Source organism: Chiloscyllium punctatum, chromosome 36 (assembly GCF_047496795.1).
Source record: "Chiloscyllium punctatum isolate Juve2018m chromosome 36, sChiPun1.3, whole genome shotgun sequence".
NCBI classification, from domain to species: domain Eukaryota; kingdom Metazoa; phylum Chordata; class Chondrichthyes; order Orectolobiformes; family Hemiscylliidae; genus Chiloscyllium; species Chiloscyllium punctatum.
The window spans coordinates 12312896-12336077 of NC_092774.1; the positions used below are offsets into that span (position 1 = coordinate 12312896).

Sequence of the window (23182 nt, forward strand, 5' to 3'; positions counted from 1 at the left end):
TCCCCACAGTGTGGGAGCAGGCCACTCGGCCCAATGAGTCCACACCTAACCCTCTGAAGGGGAACCCACCCATACTGCTCTACATTACCCTGACAAATACACCTAACCTGCACATCCCTGGGCACTATGGGTAATTTCGCACGGCCAATCCCAATCAAGGCCAGTGAGCAATGTAGTGATGTGGGAAATGAACATCACAGAATGATGGAGACAAGGAGAGGAAATGTACCAGCAATTAAATCTGGATTGCAAAGATCTAAACCGAAAACAGGGTGTCTGCATGTATGCTGCACTGTTACAAAAGTGAATGAATTGACTGCACACATTGAAGAGAATAATTATGGTCTGAGACTCCTTACAGAGACGTGGCTTCAGGACGACAAGGATTAGTCCTTGAACGTCGAGGGGGTAGTCAAACGGGAAGCTAGGTGAAGGTAGAGGGTTGGCATTGCAAATCAAAACACTGATCACAGTAATCCGGTGTCAGGTCGGATTTCAGGTCCTGGCTTCTCCGTCCTCTGTTGATCTCCCTGTTCTCACACAGCAAGATGTTCAGCTCTGCTGAAGTTTTGATTCCCCAACACCCCACCCCTCAACCCCTTTTCACCTTACAGAACAATTCAATATTCAGTCAATCGAAACCCAATCCACTACCTCCCAGCCTGACAACCGACCAGTCACAGAGTGTAGTCGTACCAGGGAATCAAACAAGAAAAGTGAAACAAAAAAAAACAGAAATAAATACGTGCTCATGCTTAATGTTTGTCAATAGGAAGTAAACCAGAAATAGGGGTCTCCCAGGATTCTGATAGTGCCCTACTTGAGGAATTCTCTTTCCCTTACATGTAACTGTTAGTACATAGCTATGATTTACAACAATATTTACACCAACAGAAATAAAGCATCTGTTACCAAATAGACAGAGATACACAGCACGGAAATAAACTTTTTTGCTGTAAGTATACACAAGTCCTTGGGGGTGAATTTGCATTTGCAGAATTATATTTTCAGATAAATTCTATTTTGCTCAAAAATGCACAATCTGCAAGCTGTCAGAACATATTGTATTTTATAAATTCCTACTTTAGAAACAGAACTAGTCAGATTCAAGGTGGGGATAAAGACAGACTCTGACTTTTAACGCATTGTCTGAGCTGAGATTGGATTAGATTCCCGAGAGTACGGAAACAGGCCCTTTGGCCCAACAGGTCCACACTAACCTTCCAAAGAGTAACCCACCAGGCCCCATTCCCCATATTTACCCCCTGACCAATGCATGTAACACACTGGGCAATTTAAGCATGGCCAATTCACCTCACCTGCATATTTTTGGATTGTGGGAGGAAACCGGAGCACCTGGAGAAATCTCATGCAGACACGGGGAGAATGTGCAAACTCCACACAGACTGTGGCCAGTGGCTGGAATTGAACCTGGGTCCCAAGCGCTGTGAGGCAGAATTAAGAACCACTGAGCCACCGTGCCGCCCAGATGTTGTTACCTTTTGTTATAAAACCTTATGTTATCGAGATTTACATATGAATGGTAGTTGCAACCCACTGTAAAAGATGAGAGGGGTAACAATCCAGATTTGTTCAATATATCATTTCAGTAGCAGGACATTGTCATGTTTTTCCATAAATTCTGTGCGTTCTGATCTTATACTCCGCAACCACCTGATGATAGAGCAGTGCTCCGAAAGCTAGTACTTCCAAATAAACCTGTTGGGCTATAACCTGGTGTTATGTGATGTTTAACTTTGTCCAGGTTCGGGTGGATTGACCATGCTAAATTACCCAGTGTTCAGTGTTGTGCGGATTCGGTTGGATTGGCTGTGCTAAATTACCCATAGTGCCCAGTAACGTGCAGATTAGGTGGGTTAGCCATGGGAAATAGTTTCACAGTAATAAAAGCAGGAGTCAGCCATTTGGCCCATCCAGCCTGCCCCGTTCTTCATTGCGATCATGGCCGATCTATCCATCGTCTCAGCTCCTCCTAGCAGCATTGCCCCAATTACCCTTAATTCCCCAACCAAGCAAAAGCCCATTTTGAATATACTTAATGAAGACAATTCCATAGATTCACTATAGTCCAGGAAGAGCAGTAGTCCTCACTTTCTCCTCCTCATCTCTGTCCTAAATCTACTCCCCCTAGTCTTGAGGTCTGGTCTTACACACCAGCAGAAATGACTGGATAGGGTCTGGCTTCATCCCCACAGTGTAATGAATTCCCACTTTCCACCAAAATCTGGGATGTACTCACTCACTTAGTCGCTGTCTCACAAATGCAAGATTTCATTGTAACTTCTTCTGCTCCCAGTAAAGACAAAACACCTTTGAAAGCTGCTCTGAAAGTCCAGTCTTCACAACCACACTTCTGCTTTCGCCAAAGACGATTAGTGTCGTACAGCACAGAAACAGACCCTTTGGTCCAATTCATCTGATCAGATATCCTAAACTAATTTAGTCTCATTTATCTGCATGTGCCCCATATCCCTCCGAACCCTTCCTATTCATATCCCCATCCGGATGCTTTTTAAATGTTGTAATTGTACCAACCACCACCACTCCCTCTGGCAGCTCGTTCCATACATGCACCACTCTCTGTGTGAAGTTGCCCCTCAGGTCCCTTCGAAATCATTCCCCTCTCACCTCAAACATATGCCCTCGAGCTTTGGACTCCCTTACCCTGGGGAAAAGACCTTGGGTATTCACCATATCCATGCCTCTTACAAACGTTTATCAGGTCACCCCTCAGACTCTGATGCTTCAGGTGAGGATCTAAAATTTGAATTTAGGGTATTGTCAGACTCAACAAGTATATGTAGGTTTTTACTAACCACAAAATGGCTTTTCAATTTAAAATAATACACAAAATGGCTGAGAATAATGATTGAACTCTGTGAACTTGTCCTGCTGTTTTGCAGAATTAAGCTACAATCCAAAGATAAGAGGACAATGGAGTTTGTTTAAAATGAACACTGACACATTAATTGACCATTTGAACTAACCTTGAGCTGCTACCATGGCATGATGATTTATGTAATTAAGACCCCTTTCCCAGGAAATATCATTGGATTAACCTGCTCTAAATCATGTCACCTTATTACATTTGATTGGTCTTTTCTTGTAATTAAGGCTGTACTGTCTCTTAAAAAACCTAAATAAATAACGTGTCATTTTCAAATGTAATTGCACAACTTCGCCATGGAACACAGAAGCTTTAATCACTGTGTTGCTGGACAGAATTGGGTCAAGATGCCTTATTAAACTGATAACCTTGCTTTGTACAGACTGCATTTCATTGATTCTTTAGACCAATTGCGAACCAAAAGGCCCCTTAAGAGGGGTCTAGATCTTCACTCTGAATAGTTTGACCTGGCCAATTAATCCTAACCTGCACATTCCTGGGAACTATAGGTAATTTAGCGTGGCCAATCCATTCTAAGCTGCGCATCCCTGGACACTGTGTGTAATTTAGCACAGCCAATTCACACAAACCTGCACCTCCCTGAGCAATGTGAGTACTTTAGCATGATCAATCCAACCTAACCTGGACAAAGTTTAAAAAAAATCACACACACCCAGGTTATTGTCCAACAGGTTTATTTGGAAGGACCAGCATTTGGAGTGCTGCTCCTTCATCAGGTGGTTGTGGAGAATAAGATCATAAGGTACAGAATTTATAGAAAAACATTACGGTGTCCTGCCACTGAAATGATATATTGAACAAACCTGGATTGTTAAACCTTTCATATTTCAGAATGGGTTGCAGGTATCATTAATATGTAAATCCCAGAACTTCCTGTAAGACACTTTTTTGAGATAACAAGGTTTTATAACAAAAGGTGTCATCGCAGCTTAGACAATGCATTAAAGGTGTGAGGTCAGAGTCTATCTGTACCCCAATCTTGAATCAGACTGGTTCTATTTCCAAAGTGGAATTTACAAAATATTACTGGATTGACTGCCTGTGTGAACTGCCAAGTCTCATCCACCAGCTGAAATAACTGGATAGGGTAGGGCTTCATCCCCACAGTGCAATGAATTCCCATTTTCCACCAAAATCGCAGATGTACTCCCTTTACTCAGTTGCTCTCTCACAAATGCAAGATTTCATTGTATTCTTCTGATCCCAGTAAGGGCAAAACATCTTCGAAAGCTGCTCTGAAACTCTAGTCTTCACAACCACACTTCTGCTTTCACCAAAGATGATTAAGAGTCATACAGCATGGAAACAGACCCTTTGGCCCAATTTGTCCGTGATGACCAGATATCCAAAATTAATCTAATCCCATTTGCCAGCATGTGACCCACACGGCTCCAAACCATCCCGATTCATGTACCCAGCCAGATGCATTTTAAATATAATCGTACCAGCCTCCACCAATTCCTCTGGCAGCTCGTTCCACGCATGTACAACTGTCTATGTGAAAAAGTTGTCCTTCATGTCTCTTTTAAATCATTCCCCTCTCACCTCAAACATATGTCCTCTAGCTTTGGACTCCCCTACCCTGGGGAAATTCCTGATGAAGGGCTTTTGCCCGAAACGTCGATTTTCCTGCCCCTCGGATGCTGCCTGACCTGCTGTGCTTTTCCAGCACCACTCTGATCTAAACTCTGGTTTCCATCATCTGCAGTCCTCCCTTTTGCCTAGGTCGAACCCTCTACCTGTCTCCACCTGTGCCCACTTCACCACCCAGCACACCCTTTATCTGCATCGCCCCCTGCACCCATCCCCAATCCTGAATAAGGGTTACACCCGAAACGTTGACTTCTCCACCTCCTGATACTGCCTGACTTGTTGTGTTCTTCCAGCCTCCTACCTATGTATCTTGCCAATTGAGACACAGACCTGGAGCACCGTTTCCAGAGTCTGTCCCCATCCCGACACACTCCCTTTCCTTTTAGTTGCTGCAAGTCAACAACTGAATCCCAGAATGAAAAAAATAAATGGAAAAGGTGACAAGAGAAGAGAGTGCCGTACTCCCAGATAATGGACAGAGGGAGGAATTTTCAGTCTGGGATGAAGCTCAATGTTCATTCAGACACGAGCAGCAGCAACTTCAGAACCTCATGGTCCAACTTCCGCATTCAGACAATGGGGTGACTCTGATTGGCAGGAGGACCAACGTCCTTCCGGTCCTCCTTTGTTCCCTATTGGTCAATCAAAAGAGGGTCCCGCGCCTTATTTGCCGATAGCGATTAGCATGCGCACCAGTTTTTGCTGACACCAGCGAGCATGCGTACTGCGTTGCTGACACCGGCAAACATGCGCAGTATGCTTTTTGAGGCTGCTGCTGTTATTGACAGATTTGAAGTGTCCAAATGCCAACAGGGAAAAAAAGGGGTAGAGCCACAATTTTTTTTCCCCTGTGGTTCGACATTTTATTGCTTCTGCGTTTTGTCTGGTTACTCCACTTTTGTATGTCTTTTGTCCTTGTTGAGAGAGAGTGTGCCCCAGTGAGCTGTCTATGGGATGGAGCTGTAACCAGTTACACAGACTGAAGTAACATTATAGTTGTCGCAGCAGAGAGTAACTGCACACATTTCCTGAGTGTGATCACAGTTTCAATTGTTCATCAGAAACAGGGAGCCAAAAGGACACCAGAACGACAGAGAAGTCGTAGAAATGCGGGGACTGTGCTAACGAATTCGATTCCCTGTCGGTCCATGAGATTTATCAGCTCAGTCACAGGTGGGAGAGGCAGTTCTTCAAAACATTATTACAACATTATTTCCCATTGACAAAAACACATTCACGCTGCCTGATTACCTTGAACTTGTACAAGTGTCCTGTCATCACATCTTTAATCATAGCTTTGAACATTTTCCCAATGGCATATGTTAAAGTAAATGGTCTGCAGTGTCCTGTTCTCGGTCTCCCTTTTTGAAGAAAGGAGTTTTCCAATCTACAGAAACCTTCCCTGAAACTAATGACGTTTGGAAAATTAAAACCAATGCATTAACTATATCACCAGTTAGTTTTTCTTTAAGGGTCTAGAATGAAATCCTTTGGACCCCTGGGACTTGTGAGCTTGTCGTTCCAACAGTTTACTCAGTACTACTTCCCTGGTAATTGTAATTGTCTTCAGTTCCTCCTTCCCTTTCAATTCCTGATTTCCAGCTAGTTGTAGGGTGTTACTTGTATCCTCTCTAGTGAAGACAGATTCAAGCTCTTTTTAATTAATCTGCCATCTCTTTATCCTCCTTTATTGAATCCCCAGACTCATTTTTTACAGAACCAACACTTAGCTTTTCTTAAAAAAGTTAACAAAGTGACGAAACTTTCCTTCCTGTTTTCATATTTTTGGCTAACTTTCTCACTCTAATTGCTGTGCTCCTGCCTCCATTATTTCTGATGTTTGCCCCAGCTCTCAACTCTCACATCAACCTGTCTGCATATTCTATAGAACTGACCTTGGTTAAATGTTGCAAAACACACAAGGGCAAATTTTTCATCTCCAGAAAGTCTTAATACTGAACACGATAACATTCACTTTGAAATATCGTTCATTCAAACTTCACAAGCACACCCTCCAGATTCAAAATCCCACAATGACACCCAGTTTTGTTATGATCTTTAATTTTGAAGAGAAATTTGAATATCCAGTGATTAACTGGAAGAACTGTTCACGAGGTTTTCACACTTTTAAACAAAAACAAATCAACTGGATTAATTTAGCAGAATAGCACGTATGGCCTGAAATTGTAAATTGAGTTTTGTTTTGAGTGACGGAGCAGGTCCACACCAGATGAGGATCTAATACCGAGATTTAGGCTGTTGTCAGGAGCTTTTATTCATCACAAAATGGCATCTCAATATAAAGTAATAGAACAACATGGCTTCAGGCTGCAAATTAACACTGTGTTTAAAATGGCTAAAAGCTGCATTTCTGCATTCCTGAGCGAACTGAATTACAGATTAAGCAAACAATGCCTTCTTCATTGTATGGACCTAATTAAGGTAGATAGGACATTACTGACCATCCTAGCTAACCTTGAAGCACAGGTATGAGGAGATAATGCGTGTGAAACAACATTATTTCCCAGGAAATATCATTGGGTTAATCTGTTGTCCATTATGTAATTTTATTACATTTTATTGGAGTATTCTGCAATTAAGGCTGTATGGTCTCTTAAGACACACATGAAAATTGATATTTTATTCCATGTTAATCACACAGTTTGTCCAAGGAACACAGAATCTTTTAATATCTGTGTTGTGTTGCTGGACAAATCTTTGCCCGGCCATTACAAATTAAAGTGTGAAACCTTGCTGAAGCAGACCATAATCCTAGTGTTCATTTGACCGATCTCGGAACTGAGAGACCCCTCCTGGGGGTAGAAATCTTCAACTCTCACTGTGCTTTTGGTGTGACCCATGATTACAGAGACTTGGGGGAACGGAGAGGATTTTTAACCCCCATGGGGCAGACGAACAGTAATGCTGTTTTGTCCAATCAATCTGGCAGCTATCAAGATGTTCAGCTCATGCTGAGGCAATGGATACAGTCTCCAAAGGAATGAGCAGATGGATGCTGCTGCCAAGCAGGCAGCCTGACACCCCAAACCTCTGGTCCCATTGGGTCCCCAGCAAAACCCCGACAGAGACAATATGGGGATAGAAATGCCAGGCCTGGGTATGGGACTGAAATCACAGGGTGCACCCCCTGCTGAGCAGCACAAACTATGGCCTCAAACAGGGTACTCCCTCGATACTCAAACCGAAATGTGGGTGACCCCTGATGGACTACTTTGTGTTCCTTCTTTGCTGCTACCTTTTTCAATTGATTATGTGCAGTACTGTACACACGTGGGCAAGGAGGGAATGGTTAATATTGTATTACAAACCTGGTGTCACCCAGATTTCCAGAAAGCAGATAGGAAAAGAGCTGAAGCATGTTTAATTTGTAAACAAACAAGATGCATGGTTTAAGAGGGATGCCCTCAGGTTGTTAACCACCTCCTTGCCTGGTTGGGCCTTTTTACTTGTCTCCAACTTGCTTTTAGAGTCATAGAGATGTACAGCATGGAAACAGACCCTTTGGTCCAACCCATCCATGCCGACCAGATATCCCAATCGAATCTCGTCCCACCTGCCAGCACCCGGCCCATATCCCTCCAAACCCTTCCTATTCATACACCCATCAAATGCTTCTTAAAATGTTGCAATTGTACCAGCCTCCACCCTCTGGCAGCTCATTCCATACATGTACCACCCTCTGCATGAAAATGTTGCCCCTTAAGTCTCTTTTATATCTTGCCCCTCTCACCCTAAACCTATGCCCTCTAGTTCTGGACTCCCCGACCCCAGGGAAAAGACTTGGTCTATTTATCCTATCCATGCCCCTTGTAATTTTGTAAACCTCAATAATGTCACCCCTCAGCCTCAGATGCTCCAGGGAAAACAGCCCCAGCCTGTTCAGCCTCTCTCCCTGTAGCTCAGATCCTCCAACAGTGGCAACATCCTTGTAAACCTTTTCTGAACACTTTCAAGTTTCACAATATTTTTCCGATAGGAAAGAGACCAGAATTGCATGCAATATTCCAACAGTGGCCTAATCAATGTCCTGTACAGCCGCAGCATGACCTCCCAACTTCTGTACTCTGACCAATAAAGGAAAGCATACCAAACGCTGCCTTCACTATCCTATCTACCTGCGACTCCACTTTCAAGGAACTATGAACCTGCACTCCAAAGGTCTCTTTGTTCAGCAACACTCCCTAGGACCTTACCATTAAGTGTATAAGTCCTGCTAAGATTTGCTTTCCCAAAATGCAGCAGCTCGCATTTATCTGAATTAAACTCCATCTGCCACTTCTCAGCGCATCGGGTCCAGATCCTGTTGTAATCTGAGGTAACCCTCTTCGCTGTTCACTACACCTCCAATTTTGGTGTCATCTGCAAATTTACTAACTGTACCTCTTATGCTCGCATCCAAATCATTTATGTAAATGACAAAAAGTAGAGGGCCCAGCACCGATCCTTGTGGCACTCCACTGGTCACAGGCCTCCAGTCTGAAAAACAACCCTCCACCACCACCCTCTGTCTTCCATCTTTGAGCCAGTTCTGTATCCAAATGGCTAGTTCTCCCTGTACTCCATGAGATCTAACCTTGCTAATCAGTCTCCCATGGGGAACCTTGTTGAATGCCTTACTGAAGTCCATATAGATCACATCTACAGCCCTCATCTATCCTCTTTGTTACTTCTTCAGAAAAATTCAATCAAGTTTGTGAGACATGATTTCCCACACACAGTGTCATGTTGACTATCCCGAATCAGTCCTTGCCTTTCCAAATACATGTACATCCTGTCCCTCAGGACTCCCTCCAACAACTTTCCCCTCAATGACATCAGGCTTACTGGACTACCACCCTTCTTAAACAGTGGAACCATGTTAGCCAAGCTCCAGTCTTCCGGCACCTCACCTGTGACTATTGATGATAATATCTCAGCAAGAGGCCCAGCAATCACTTCTCTAGCTTCCCACGGAGCTCTAGGCTACACCGGATCAGGTCCTGGGAATTTATCCACCTTTATGTTTCAAGACATCCAACACTTCCTCTTCTGTATTTTAGGGTGTTGCTTAGGGTGGATTGGCAGTGCTAAATTACCCATAGTGCCCTGGGATGTGCAAGTTAGGATAGATTAGCCATGGGAAATACGGGGAAAGGGGTTAGGAATGGGTGGGATGCTCTTCAGAGGGCCAGTGTGGAATAGATGGGCCGAATGGCCTGCTTCCACATTGTTGGGATTCTATGACCCTCCCCACAAAGGAGCATTTTATCGGCATCTATCCTGTCAAGCCCCTTTCAGAATTCTACTGGTTTCAATAAGATCACTTCTGGTTCAGAGAGGTAGACAGCACAGAAACAGACCCTTCGGTCCAACTCGTCCATGCCGACCAGGATTCCCAAACTAAACTAGTCCCACTTACTTACATTTGGCCCATATTCCTCTAAACCTTTCTATTCATGTACCCATCCAAATGTCGTTTCAATGTTGTAACTGTCCCCGCATCTACCACTTCCTCAGCAAGTTAATTCCATATGCAAACCACCCTGTACCAAAACGTTGTCCCTCAGGATCCTTTTAAATCTCTCCCCCCTCACTTTTAAAAATATACCTCCTAGTTTTGAGCACCTCTACACTAAGGAAGAGCCCTTTGCTATTCACCTTACCTCCACTCTTCATGATTTTATAAATCTCAATGACATCACCACTCAACCTCCTGCACTTCAGTGAAAAGTGTCCCAGTCTCTCCTTATAGCTCAACCCCTCCAGTTCTGGCAATGTCCTGGTAAATCTTTATTAAACCCTCTCTAATAGTATTCTTCTTATTACAGGGCCACCAGAACTGTACTCAGTACTCTCCAAGTGGCCTCACCAACATCCTGTATAACCTCAACATGATGTCCCATCCCCGATACTCAATGGGGTGAACAATGAAGGCAAGTGTGCTAAACACCTTCTTGACCACCCTGTCTCCCAGTGATGCAGCTATGCACCTGAATCCTCCCATGTCTCTGTTCTCCAACAAGACTCAAGGCCCTACCACTACCTGTATAGGTCCACCCTTCCTTGTTTCAGCAAAATGCAACCCCTTGCTTTTATTCATACCTCTCTCATACATATACACACACATACACCCCCCAACACTCTCACAGGCTTATACTCTTTACCAAGCATGCACACAAACTCACATGCACACACACAAATAACTCTAAGAAGTGAATTTGAATTGGCAGAATTATTTGCAGATACATTCTACTTTGCTCAAAATGTGCAGAAACTGCAGGCAGTCAATCTGTGTAATATTTTATAAATTCCTACTTTGGAAATAGAACCAGTCTGATCCAAGATTGGGGTATGACAGGCTCGAACCTCACACCTTTAATGCATTGTCTGAGCTGTCAGCCTTTTTTAAAATAAAATCTTAAGTCATCTCAAGAACGTAGCTTAAAAGATGTTCTGGGATTTACATATTAATGAACCAAAACCTGCAATCCATTCTCAAAGATGGAAGACTTAACAGCAATCTAGGTTTGTTCAATATATCCTATCAGTTGCATGACACTGTGAGCTTTTGCTATCAATTCTGTGTCTTTTGATCGGGCTCCACAGCTACCCGGTGAAGGAGCAGTGCTCCGAAAGCTAGTGCTTCCAAATAAACCTGTTGGACTATAACCTGGTGTTGTGGGATTTTTAACTTCATCCAGGCCAGTCCCCTATCGGCTCCTCCCCCTCGTTTCCACTGAACACAGCCCACACCTCCCGATGCTGCCAGTAAACTTTACAATGCCGATGAAATGATGCACTCTACAATCCTGAAAAACTTACAATTTCGAATGATACTGGTTCCTCATTCACTGCTCCATCTGATAGAAAACATTGGAAGCTTAGTGCAGGAGGCTGAAAGAACTGATCAGCTTTAAAACAAAAACCTCTTGGAGCTCAAAGCTTTCAATGAGAGTCTGAGCCAGGGGGTAAATTCAGGTAACCTTTATTGCAACGCAACTTTGTTACATCTTCAGATCCCCCTGCAAAAAGGCAGAGAGAAAGTACCTGCTTTTTAAACAGCTCAAGTTGAAAGTACATACACTCCCCCCGCCAAACCCCCCACACCACCCCACGTTCTTTACTATTGGTTAGCACCCAGTCGTCCCTTTGTAATTGGATCCTTGGGACAGCTGTAACCAGGAGGATGTGTTGCCTCCTCACTCAGCAATTTCAATCCATACTCTGTCTCCAAGTAAGTTTCTCCCCTCTCATTTGCCGAGTGAGGAGGGGTGGGGCAGTGTAGAGTCAACCACACTGCTGTAGACCTGGAGTCATGTGTAGGCCAGACCGGGTAAAGGATGCAACTTGGCCATCACAGTTTCAATTCCCCTCCAGGTGAACTCGCTAGTGCCTCCGCAGGCCGGAGGAGCAGGTGGAAGCCTTCTTGCACTGACAGCAGGTGAACGGCCTCTCCCCCGTGTGGACCCGTTGGTGGGTCAGCAGGGTGGAGACCTGGGTAAAGCACTTCCCACACTCGGGGCAGGGGAACGGCCTCTCCCCGGTGTGGCTGCGCCGATGAGAGTCCAGGGTAGATGGGAAACAGAAGCTTTTCCCGCAGTCATCACACTTCCATCGTTTCTCCAAAAGGTGGGATTTCTCTGGTTTGTCCATGACTAAAGCTTCAGTTACACACAAACACGCATACAGCCCCACGCTGCCGTCAATTCCTCTTTCCAGGCTGTATAGCGGTTACATGCTCCACACTCAGTGCACTGCAACAGTAGGGTCTCTCATCCAGTCCCACTGACGCTGATAATGTACCCAAACAGGAACCAAAAAGCTTTGCTCCTTCTCACAGGCTCATAGTTGAAAATTGTTGCGGTCCGAATGCACTGAGTGACTGTCAGACATTGACTCAAAGTGAGGACTGCAGACGCTGGAGAGTCAGTGTCGAAATATGTGGCATTGGAAAAATCACAGCAGGTCAGGCAGCATCCGAGGAACAGGAGAGTCAATGTTTCGGGAATAAGCCCTTCATTTGTTGATTTTGAATCTTCTGACTTCAGATTTTCAAATACTCTGCAAAAAGAGATTACAAAAGTCATCACTATCAGTGTAGGGTAGAAATTCAAAACAGGCAATTCTACTTTCTGCACAATATTCTTTTGTTGTTCCACAAAATTGAAAGCACCATCCCACTCTCTCTTTCCCTCTGTTCTCACTCTGATCTAACTAATTTTCCTGAAGTTGCTGATTCAGGATCTTACAGGGGCAGAAAAAGCAAAAACATCAAGACTGACATCTCTCTGAATTTTGGATACCTCCACCTGAAAGTTAATATCTTTCACAACACTGGGATCCTGCTGAGAGTGAGCAGGTCTGATTTTGGGAGGCAAAAAAAAAAGTGTGTCAATTCAGGGTGAACCTGCAATGCAGCTTCTTGAAGAAGGACCAGACACAAAATGGTTAATGACCCCGGGAAGGTGGGAGCAAAATGAGACATCAAGCCATTAACACCGACACACTTCAGTCAAACCCTTCTGCTCCCAGTCAGGGCAAAACATGCTCTGAAAATCCAGCCTTCACAACCACACTTCTGCTTTCACTGAAGACAATTAGAGTCACACATCACGGAAACAGACCCTTTGGTCCAACCTGCCCAGATATCCTAAATTAATCTAGTCACGTTTGCCATCACTTGGCCCCTATATGGGCCGGGTGCTGACAGCTGGGACTAAATTGGGTTGGCTCTCTTGTCAGCAAGGACGAGTTGGACCGAAGGGTCTGTTTCTGTGCTGCACATCTCTATGACACCAGTCGCATTTACCATCACTTGGCCCTGACCCATCTGAACCCTTTGTATTCATACACCCATCCAGATGCCTTTTAACTGTTGGAATTCTAACAGCCCCCACCACTTCCTCTGGCAGCTCATTCCATAAAAGCACCACCCTCTTCATGATAAAGTTGCCCCCGAGGTCTCTTTTACATCTCCCCACTGCCCTCACCCTGAACCTATGACCCTCTAGTTTGGGACTCTCCCATCCCAAGGGAAAGACCTTGTCTATTTTCCCTATCCATACCCCTCATGATTTTATAAAAATCTCAGACTCTGGCACGATGGGGAAAACAGCTCCACCCCATCCTTCTGTCCCTCCTCTCCCGGGTAATTAAGACACATACCTGAGTTTGCAGAGTCTGCTGCCTCCCTGGATTCACTCCAGTTGGCACAAGTGAACAGATTCGCCCCACACACTCCCAGGACGAAGAATTGCTGAGAGGGAGGGAGTTTCATGCAAACTGACAGGGCCACTTCCGCGTTGTGACGCCTTCAATGGGTCAGGGGTGGGGTAGGGAATGGGAAAAGGGGCGAGAGGAAGGGGTGGGGCGTGGCCGGCCGGCTGGCTAGCCTGCACTGCCCTGCACAGTTTGCAGGAATTCCTTCCCTTCACAGAATCCCCACGGTGTGGAAGCAGGCCACTCGGCCCGACGAGTCCACACTGACCCTCCGAAGGGTAACCCACCCACATCCATTCCCCTACACCTGTTGCTCTACTCCCTGACTATCACACCCTAACCTGCACATCCCTGGGCACTATGGGTAATTTAGCAAAGCAATTTCCCCCCTAACCGGGACAAAGTTAAAAATCAGAACAGCGCGTTATAGTCCAACAGGTTTATTTAGAAGCACTAGCTTTTGGAGCACTGTTCCTTCATCAAGTGGTTATGGAGAATAAGATCATAAGACACAGAATTTATAGAAAAACATGACAGTGTCCTGTCACTGAAATGATCCATTGAACAAACCTGGATTGTTAAGGCTTTCATCTTTACAAATGGGTTGTAGGTGTCATTAATATGCAAATCCCAGAAATCCCTGGAAAGCACCTTATCAAGCAAACTTAAAGTTTTATAACAAAAAGTGACACTTGAGCTCAGCTCTGAAAATGTGCATTCACTCCCGTGAATGTGTGTGCGTGTGTGTGTGCATGAGAGATCTTGTATGTGCGCATCTTATATATCTCTGTCTATTTGAGAACAGGTGCCTTACTTCTGTTGGTGTAAATATTGTTGTAAATCATAGCTGGATTCTCAGAGTTAGATGTAAGGGAGAGAGAATTCCTCAAGTAGGATAGTATAAGAATCCTGGGAGAGCCCCATTTGTGGTTTACTTTCTCATGAACAAACATTAAACACGAGCACCTCGTCATTTCGAATTTGGTTTCCTTTTTCTTGTGAGATCCCCTGCTGTGATTACACTGTGCCTGGGTGGCTGACAGGCTGGGAGATGGTGGGTTCGGGCTTGATTGACTGAATGCTTTATTGTTCCAGAAGGTGAAAAAGGGGACAAAGCTTCAGCAGAAATCCAGCAGAGCTGAGAACAGACCGACATCATACTCCTTGGGAACAGGGAGATCAACAGAGGACAGAGAAACCAGACCCTGAAACCCGAGCTGACATCAGACTACCATGTGATCAGAGCTTTGATGAGCAGTGCCAACCCTCTACCTTTACCAAGCTTCCCATCAGACAACACCCTCAATATACAGAATCTAATCCTTGCCATCCTGAAGCCATGTCTCTGTAAGGAGTCTCAGACCATAATTATTCACTTCAATGTGTGCAGTTAATTCATTCACTTTTGTTACAATGCAGCACACATTCAGACTCACCGTTTCAATTTTTGTGATCTTTAGAATCCAGTTTTGATTGCTGGTACATTTACTCTCCTTGTCCCTTTCTCTGATGTTCATTTCCCACATCACCTCACTGCTCACCGGCCTTGATTTGGATTGGCCATGCTAAATTGCCTATAATGATGACGGATGTGCAGGTTAGGTGGGTTAGACGTGGGAAATGCAGGGTTACAGTTACATTGTAATAGAAGCAGGAGAAGGCCATTTGGCCCATCCAACCTGCTCCACCATTCATTAAGATCATGGCTGATCTATTCATCATCTGAGATCCTCCTCCTTGCATTGTCCCAACTACCTTTAATTCCCCTACCATGCAAAAACCCATCCAACTGTGTCTTGAATATAGTTAATGAAGCTGCCTCCACTGCTTCCTGGGGCAGAGAATTCCATAGATTCACTAGACTCCAGGAAAAGCAGTTCCTCCTCATCCCTGTCCTAAATTTACTCCTCCTAATCTTGAGCCTGGTTTCATTCACCAGCAGAAATGACTCAATAGGTAGGGCTTCATCCTCACAGTGCAATGAATTCCCACTTTGCACCAAAACCTCGGATTTACTCACTCACTCAGTTGCTGTCTCACAAATGCAAGATTTCATTGTAACTTCTTCTGCTCCCATTAAGGGCAAACATCTTTGAAAGCTCCTCTTCAACTCCAACCTTCACAATCACCCTTCTGCTCTCCCCGAAGATGATTAGAGTCATACAGCACAGAATCAGACCCTTTGTCCATCCACACATCATTCCTGATGAAGTGCTCGGGACCGAAATGTCGACTCTCAAGGTCCTCAGATGTTGCCTGACCTACTGCCTTTTTCGAGCACCACACTTTGCCTCTGATCTCCAGCATCTGCAGTTCTCACTTTCTCCACATCCCAAAGTATCACCATTTAAATAATACACTGTCTTTCTGCTTTTCTTTTTCCACAGCAAAGACTATAACTTCACATTGAGATACTGCATTTGCCACGTGTTTGTAAATTGTGGTCTTCTCTACTTCGGGGAGACCGAAACTTGGGGAACGGTTTGGTGAGCATCACAGCTGGGTCCGAGAGGCTGACCAGACCTCCCAGTCACCATCGATTTTAATTCCCCTTCCCACTCCCTTTCTGACAAGAACATCTTAGCCTTCCTTTATTACCACAACGAACCAAACTGCAAATTAGGGAACAAACCCCATCTTCCGCCCGGGCAGCCTACAGCCTGCAGGACCCAACATCGAGTTCTCCAATTTCAAATAACCTCCCTTTCCATCCCCCGACTCCCTTCTCAGCCCCGTGCCCCTCACTATCACTCCTTCCTGTCACCAACCTGATTTCTTCCACCCAACGATTAATCAGGCCGGACCCTCTCCCTATCTTCACCTATCCCCAATTTAGCCCCAGCCCCCATCCCCAGTCCTGAAGAAGGGTTACACCCGAAATATCGACTTCTCCACCTCTTGATGCTGCCTGATTTTCTGTGTCCTTCCAGCCTCCTGCCTGTCTATTTTGCCAATTGAAACACAGACCTCGATCACTTTTCCATAGTCCGTCCCCTCCCTGGGTTCAATCCCTTTCCTTTCAGTTGGTGTAAGTCAACAATTGAACTCCGGAAAGAAACAGAAATGGCAAAGGGGGCGAGAAAAGAGAGTGCCGTACTCACAGATCTGAGACAGAGGAAGGAATTTGCGGTCTGAGTGAAGCTCAATGTTGATTCAGAAAGAGAGGAGCAGGAGGAGCAGCTTCAGAAACTCATGGTCCAACTTCCGCATTCAGACAATGGGGTGGCTCTGATTGGCAGGAGGACCAGTTTCGTTCTGGTCCTCCACGGTTCCCTATTGGGCCATCAAAGGAAGGTCGCGCGCCTTTTTTTTGCGGAAAGCAATGAGCATGCCCAGAGTTTTGCTGACACCAGTGGGCATGTGCACTGCGTTGATGACACCGGAAAACATGCGCAGTATGCTCACTTGGGGTGCTGGTGTTTCTTGGAGAAAGTGAGGACTGCAGATGCTGGAGACCAGAGTTGAAAATTCGGGCATAAAATTCCTGAAGAAGGGCTTATGCGCGAAACGATGATTCTCCTGCTCCTCGGATGCTGCCTGGCCTGCTGTGTTTTTCCAGCACCACACTTTTCAATGCTGGTGTTTCTGTCAGATGTTAAGAATCCAAATGCCAATAGGAAAAAAAGCCACAAGTTGTGTTTCCCTGTGATTCGACATTGCATTCTCTCTGGCTTTTCCCCGAGTCCAGGTCATGGGTTTAGGGTGAGGGGGGAAAGGTTTCTGAGGGGCAACCTTTTTGCACAGACGCTGGTGCGTGTCAGCCAGAGGGAGTGGCGGAGGCTAGTACAATGATAATATTTAATATGCATCTGGATGGGGATATAAATAGGACAGATTCAGAGGGATAAGGGGCCAAATACTGGCAAATGGGTCACTAGATTAATTTAGGATATCTGGTCGGCATAGACGGGTTATTTGTGCTCTGTGATGCTATTTCTAGATAGTTGGAACCAACTTCACAAGACTAGGACTAGGCCATTCACCCCTTACATTCAAGATCAGAGTGGTGTTGGAAATGACAGCAGGTCAGACAGCATCCAAGGAGCAGGAACATTGACGTTTCAGACAAAAGTCTCGAATGCTGCCTGACCGGCTGTGCTTTTCCAGCACCACTCTAATCTTGACTCTAATCTCCTGCATCTGCAGTGCTCACTTTCGCCCATTCACCCCTTCCAGCCTGTCCTGAGCGGTGGCCTGACTGCGTTTATTTCAGCGAAAGAATCAGATAGATTTCAGCAGCTCTTTTAAAAAAAAACTTGAACGCGCTTTTCTGGCTTTAATGATGTTTCTGAAGATATTATTTTAGGTATTCTCAATTTTGAAGATCAGCCATTTCTCACCCCACCCGACTCCCAGGTAGAGTCATCACCATCCATTATCTCTCTCTCTCTCTCTCTCTGTCCTTTGAAGGGTTTGATACAGCGGTCAAAGATGGTTCAAGGCTCGAGAAAGGACGGGTGTGGTGGGGGCTGGGGAGAAAAGAGACAGACTGGATGGGGGACAGAGAGAGAGAAAATGGACGGGGGGCAGAGGGTGGGGGTAGAGAGAGAGAGAATGAATGGGGTTGATAGAGAGATTGAGCGGGGGAGAGAGTGGGCGTGGCGGAGAAGTGGGAGATGGCACAGGGCAGGGTGATACTAGGCACACAGACAAACAAGATGGTCACTGAGCCATCAGTTGGCCAACTTGACACACAAGATGGCCGCTGGATCACAATATGGAGAGAAACAGCAGAGCAGATACAGACACTGCCTGGGGCCACCAGAATGTTAGCACAATGGACTCACAACCGAGGTGATTAGTTTAAGGCGGGTGGGGGAGAGAATATTCATGAGTAATGAACACTGCCCGCCGAAGTGTCTGGGTCCAGCCAACACCTCTTATAGAAGTGCTAACAGCATGATACAGACTCAATACCAAATGCTAATAGCCAGGGCTGCAGGAATCCTCCTTCTCAGGGAGAGCAATTAGCGCCCATTACAACAACAATGGATTTCCATGGAGACATTGAAATGGACAATGTCTGCACTGAAACTGACAACGACTGTGTGGAAATTAACAAAGGTTGTGCTGGAACTGACAATGATTGTATCAACTATCAACGATTCTGCAAGGATTACCATAAACAAATCATGTTACAAAAACAATAATCTCATCCCTGACCGATTGTATCACAAAATGTATAAAAGTCTCTTGACGTGTGCTCCGGGTCGAGAGAAGTCTCACAGATGACACTGTGCTGTTGGTGTCTTTTTCTCCCCGGAGCCCCGGTATTTCCTTGTGCAATAAACTCTGTCATTGAACCCCAATTCTGATTCCGAGCCTGGTGCTTTTCCCCACAACAGGGGAGAGAGAATGGGGAGGGGGGGAGAGAGTATGTGGGAGGGGAGAGAGAATGGGGGTGTGGGAGAGAGAATGGGGAGGGGAGAGAGAATGGAGGGAAGGGGAGAGAATGGTGGAGGGGAGAGAGAATGGGGGAGAGGGGAGAGAGAATGGGGGAGAGGGGAGAGACTGAGGGGAGAGACTGAGGGGAGAGAGACTGGGGGGAAGGGAAGAGAGAATGGGGAGGGGAAAGAGAATGGGGAGGGGAGAGAGAATGGGGGGTGAGAGAGAGAGAATGGGGGAGAGAGAGACTGGGGAGTGAACGGACATGGCACAAAGCGTGTGGTGAGAGAGAATAGTGGGAGGCAGATGGTGGGGAGAGAATAGATGGAGGGGACAGAGGATGTGGAAAGAAATGACAGGGATGCAGAGGGTTGCATGAGAGAGAATGGATAGTGTGTTCAGAGGAAAGAGAGAGAATGGACAAGAAGCTGGGGCTGGAGAGAGAATGGACAGGGGGTGCTGTCGTTGGCGGGGGCAATGGACAATGAGCACTGAGGGTGGCGGGCAGAATAGACGAGGTGCTGTGAGGGTGGGGAGAATGGATGGGGGCGCTGTGAGTGGCAGGGAGAATGGATAGAGGGTGCTGGAGTGGCGGGGGTGAATGGACAGGGGGCACTTGGGGTGGCGGGGGATAATAGATAGAGGGCGCTTGAATGGCGGTGGAGAATGGATAGTTGGTGCTGTGGGTGGCAGGGGAGAAATGGACAGGAAGCGCTGTGTGTGGCCAAGATGAAAAGGGTTAATGACAGTCAACACTTATCAGATTGTTCCTGGAACAGAAAAAAATGCACTGAAGGCTCCCAGAAGAGGGGTGTTTCATATGTATTCCTTCAATTAGTTTTGAAATATTATTGTGTATCTTAAGTGTTAAGGTATACTTGGCATATAGAGAGATGGCTTTGGTTGTTGGAGGTCAGTCATCTCAGTTCCAGGACGTCTCTGCAGGAATTCATAGGGTCGTGTCTTCTTAGGCTCAACCATCTTCATCAGTGACCTTCCTCCATCATAAGGTCAGAGGTGGAGATATTCCCCAATAATTGGACAATGTTCGGCACGATTCACAACTCCTCACAAACTGAAGCAGTTCAGTTTGAAATGCAACAAGATCTTAACAATATCCAATGGGCTCAGGAATGGCAAGTAACATGTATGCCATGCCAATGACAAACAATGACTCATCCCCAAAAGAGATAATCTGACCACTGCCCCGTGATATTCAACAGTGTTACTGTCACTAAACACCCCACTATCAACGTTCTTGGGGTTTACCATTGACCAGAAACTCAACTAGACTAATCACAGACACAATGGCAACAAGAGCAGGCAACAGGTCAGGCATACTGTGACTCCCCAAACCCTGTCCATCTTCTACAAATCACAAGTCAGCAGTGTAATGGAATACTCTCCCACCAGCTTGGATGGGTGCAGCTTCAACAGCATCCAAAAAGCTTGATACCATCCAGGACAAAGTCGCCTGCTTGATTGGCACCATCTCCACATACATCCACTCCCTCTGCCCCACTGTTCAGAAGCAGGAATGTGTACGATCTACAAGATGCAACACAGAAATTCACCAAAGATCCTTAGAAAATACCTTCCAAACCAACAACCACTTCCATCTAGAAGGACCAAGGCAACAGATGCTTGGGAACACAACCTCTTGCAAGTACCTCTCCAATCCACTCACCATCTTGACTTGGAAACACATTGCTGTTCCTTCAGTGTTGCTAGGTCTAAATCCTGGAATTCTCTCCCTCAGGACATTGTGGGTCACCGTACAGCGTGTGGACCACAGCAGTTGAAGAAGGCAGGTCACCACCACCTTCTCAAGGGGAACTAAATGCTGGCCAGCCAGCGATGCCCATGTAACACGAATAACTTTTAATAAATGATTGAAACGGAGGGTTGGAACCTGCAAACCAAACAAAAATCAACGTTCAGGTGGAACAGACGTCGGGCTTTGATTCGGTCCTTATTTGAGGGCAGATAAAGAGCGATATACTGACACTGAACTGGGAATAGAGAGTTAAATACCTGTAGTGTTTCACTCAGTCCATCAATTGACAATCGATTAAAGATTAGCTCTTGACGTGTACGTCATTCACACGTGAAAAAGGACGGTTAAGAAGGCATATGTGTCTCTTGATTTCATCTCTTTAATGGCTGATGTAGTACCCACAATCCCATGCGTTCCAGACACCGCTCTATTGGCCGTGAGCAGTGTTCATGGTGCGCATGTGTGAGATCGACCAAGGGCCCCGCCCCTCGTCGTTCTGATGGACGGGGAGACCAATCTTTGGGAAACCCTCTAGGACCGGAAGGGGCCTGGTCCTCCTGCCAATCAGAACCTCCGCCACTGTCTGAATGCGGAAGGTCGACCATGAGCTTCTGAAGTTGCTGTTGCTCCTCTCTCTCTGAATGAAGATTGAGCTTCAGTCCAGACTGTAACTTCCTTCCTCTGTTTAACATCTGGGAGGATCGCACTCTCTGTTCTCGCCCTCTTTCCCATTTCTTTTCTCATCCTTGGGTTCAGCTGTTGGTTTGTAGGAGCTGAGGGGAAAAAGAAAGTCAATCGAGGTGAAGGGACAGACTCTGGAAAAGGTTGGTCTAGATCTGTGTCTATTAATGTTTGACAGGCTTTGTTTCCTGAGCTTGAGACATTTACTTGTCTGGCAAAAAGGGATGGTGTCTTGATCCATGTTGGGGATGGAAGTGGATTATGCTGTGGGTGACTTGCTCGTAGTAGTCCAATAAGCATTAGATAAGTAATCATGACACACAAACCTTGGGTTATTGACTGTTTATTCGGAGCTCACGGGGAGAGCCAAGTCGACCTCATGGTCACAAGTCACTCTGACGAGAAACAGAGTTGTCTGATTATATAGGTTACAATCATTTAACAATTAGCAAACAGTTAATTGCAGGAATTTGAGCAAACTGAGGCACTTTACCCAGCAACACAGTGTCTGGATAGTGTTGGTTAGTAGTTGATAAGTATACAATAGGTCCTTGCAAAGAGAAGGATACTCCCATGCAAGGAAAGAATTTGTTTATCAGGTAACAGTACAGCTGCAAGACCGAGTGTCTCTGTTGAGTCTGGGAATTAAGGGTAGTTGGGACAATGCAGGGAGGAGGAGCTCAGACAGTGGATAGATCAGCCCTGATCGTAATGAATGGTGGAGCAGGCTGGAAGGGCCAAATGGCCTACTCCTGCTTCTATTACTATGAAACTATAACCCTGCATTTCCCATGGCTAACCCACCTAACCTGCACATCCCTGGGCACTGTTGCCAATTTAGCATGGCCAATCCAAATCAAGGCCAGTGAGCAATGTAGTGATGTGGAAAATGAACACCAGAGAACAATAGAAAGGGACAAGGAGAGTAAATATACCAGCAATCAAAACTGGATTCTAAAGATCACAAAAATTGAAATGATACATGGTGAATCTGAATGTGTGCCACATTGTAACAAAAGTGAATGAATTAACTGCACTCATTGAAATGAATAATTATGGTCTGAGACTCCTTACAGACACATGGCTTCAGGATGGCAAGGATTGGATCCTGAATATTGAGGGGGGAGTCAGATGGGAAGCAAGGTCAGGCAGAGGGTTGGCACTGCTAATCAAAGCACTGATCACAGGGTAGTCTGGTGTCAGCTCGGATTTCAGGGCCTGATTTCTCTGTCCTCTGATCTCCCTGTTCCCACAGAGTAAGATGTCGGTCTATCCTCACCTTTGCTGGACTTCTGCTGAAGCTTTCACGCCTCTTTTACAGCTTCCAGAACAAGAAAACATTCAGTCAATCGAAAGCCAACCCACAATCTACCAGAAATAGGGCTCTTCCAGGATTCTGATAGTGCCGTACTTGAGGAATTCTCTCTCCCTTCGATGTAACTATTAGTACTGTTGGAGCAAAGTAACTCGTGTGTCAAATCGTTTAAAGTAAAGTAGTCAGGAGAGGAGACCTTGAGCAATCAACTAGCTTTATTCGTTGCCATTGGGGAATACCTCTGAGTTCAAAATAAAGTCTGACGTAATCCAATAAAATACAG

At 45.6% G+C, this 23182-nt stretch overlaps 2 protein-coding genes and 2 long non-coding RNA genes across 5 annotated transcripts in view; 3 read left to right on the plus strand and 1 right to left on the minus strand.

Moving 5' to 3' along the window:
• The window catches only part of LOC140460804 (uncharacterized), a 38379-nt gene extending 20160 nt beyond the window's left edge, over window positions 1-18219 (plus strand). Inside the window, exons 3-4 of one of the 2 annotated variants that reach the window (XR_011954342.1) lie at window positions 5584-5695; window positions 14837-18219. This is a non-coding gene — a long non-coding RNA (uncharacterized lncRNA). The remainder of the gene's footprint in view (window positions 1-5583; window positions 5696-14836) is intronic. The other variant, XR_011954341.1, reaches the window with a different exon arrangement.
• LOC140460003 (uncharacterized) overlaps window positions 1-23182 on the plus strand; it is a 110865-nt gene that overhangs the window by 51904 nt on the left and 35779 nt on the right. The gene's annotated exons all lie outside the window — the stretch shown is intronic.
• The window catches only part of LOC140460766 (uncharacterized), a 68168-nt gene that overhangs the window by 23295 nt on the left and 21691 nt on the right, over window positions 1-23182 (plus strand). The gene's annotated exons all lie outside the window — the stretch shown is intronic.
• On the minus strand, window positions 11633-16984 carry LOC140460808 (uncharacterized). Its single transcript, XR_011954347.1, has 3 exons — window positions 16843-16984; window positions 15178-15315; window positions 11633-12583 (listed from the first exon to the last, which is right to left on the minus strand). It is a non-coding gene; the product is annotated as an uncharacterized lncRNA (long non-coding RNA).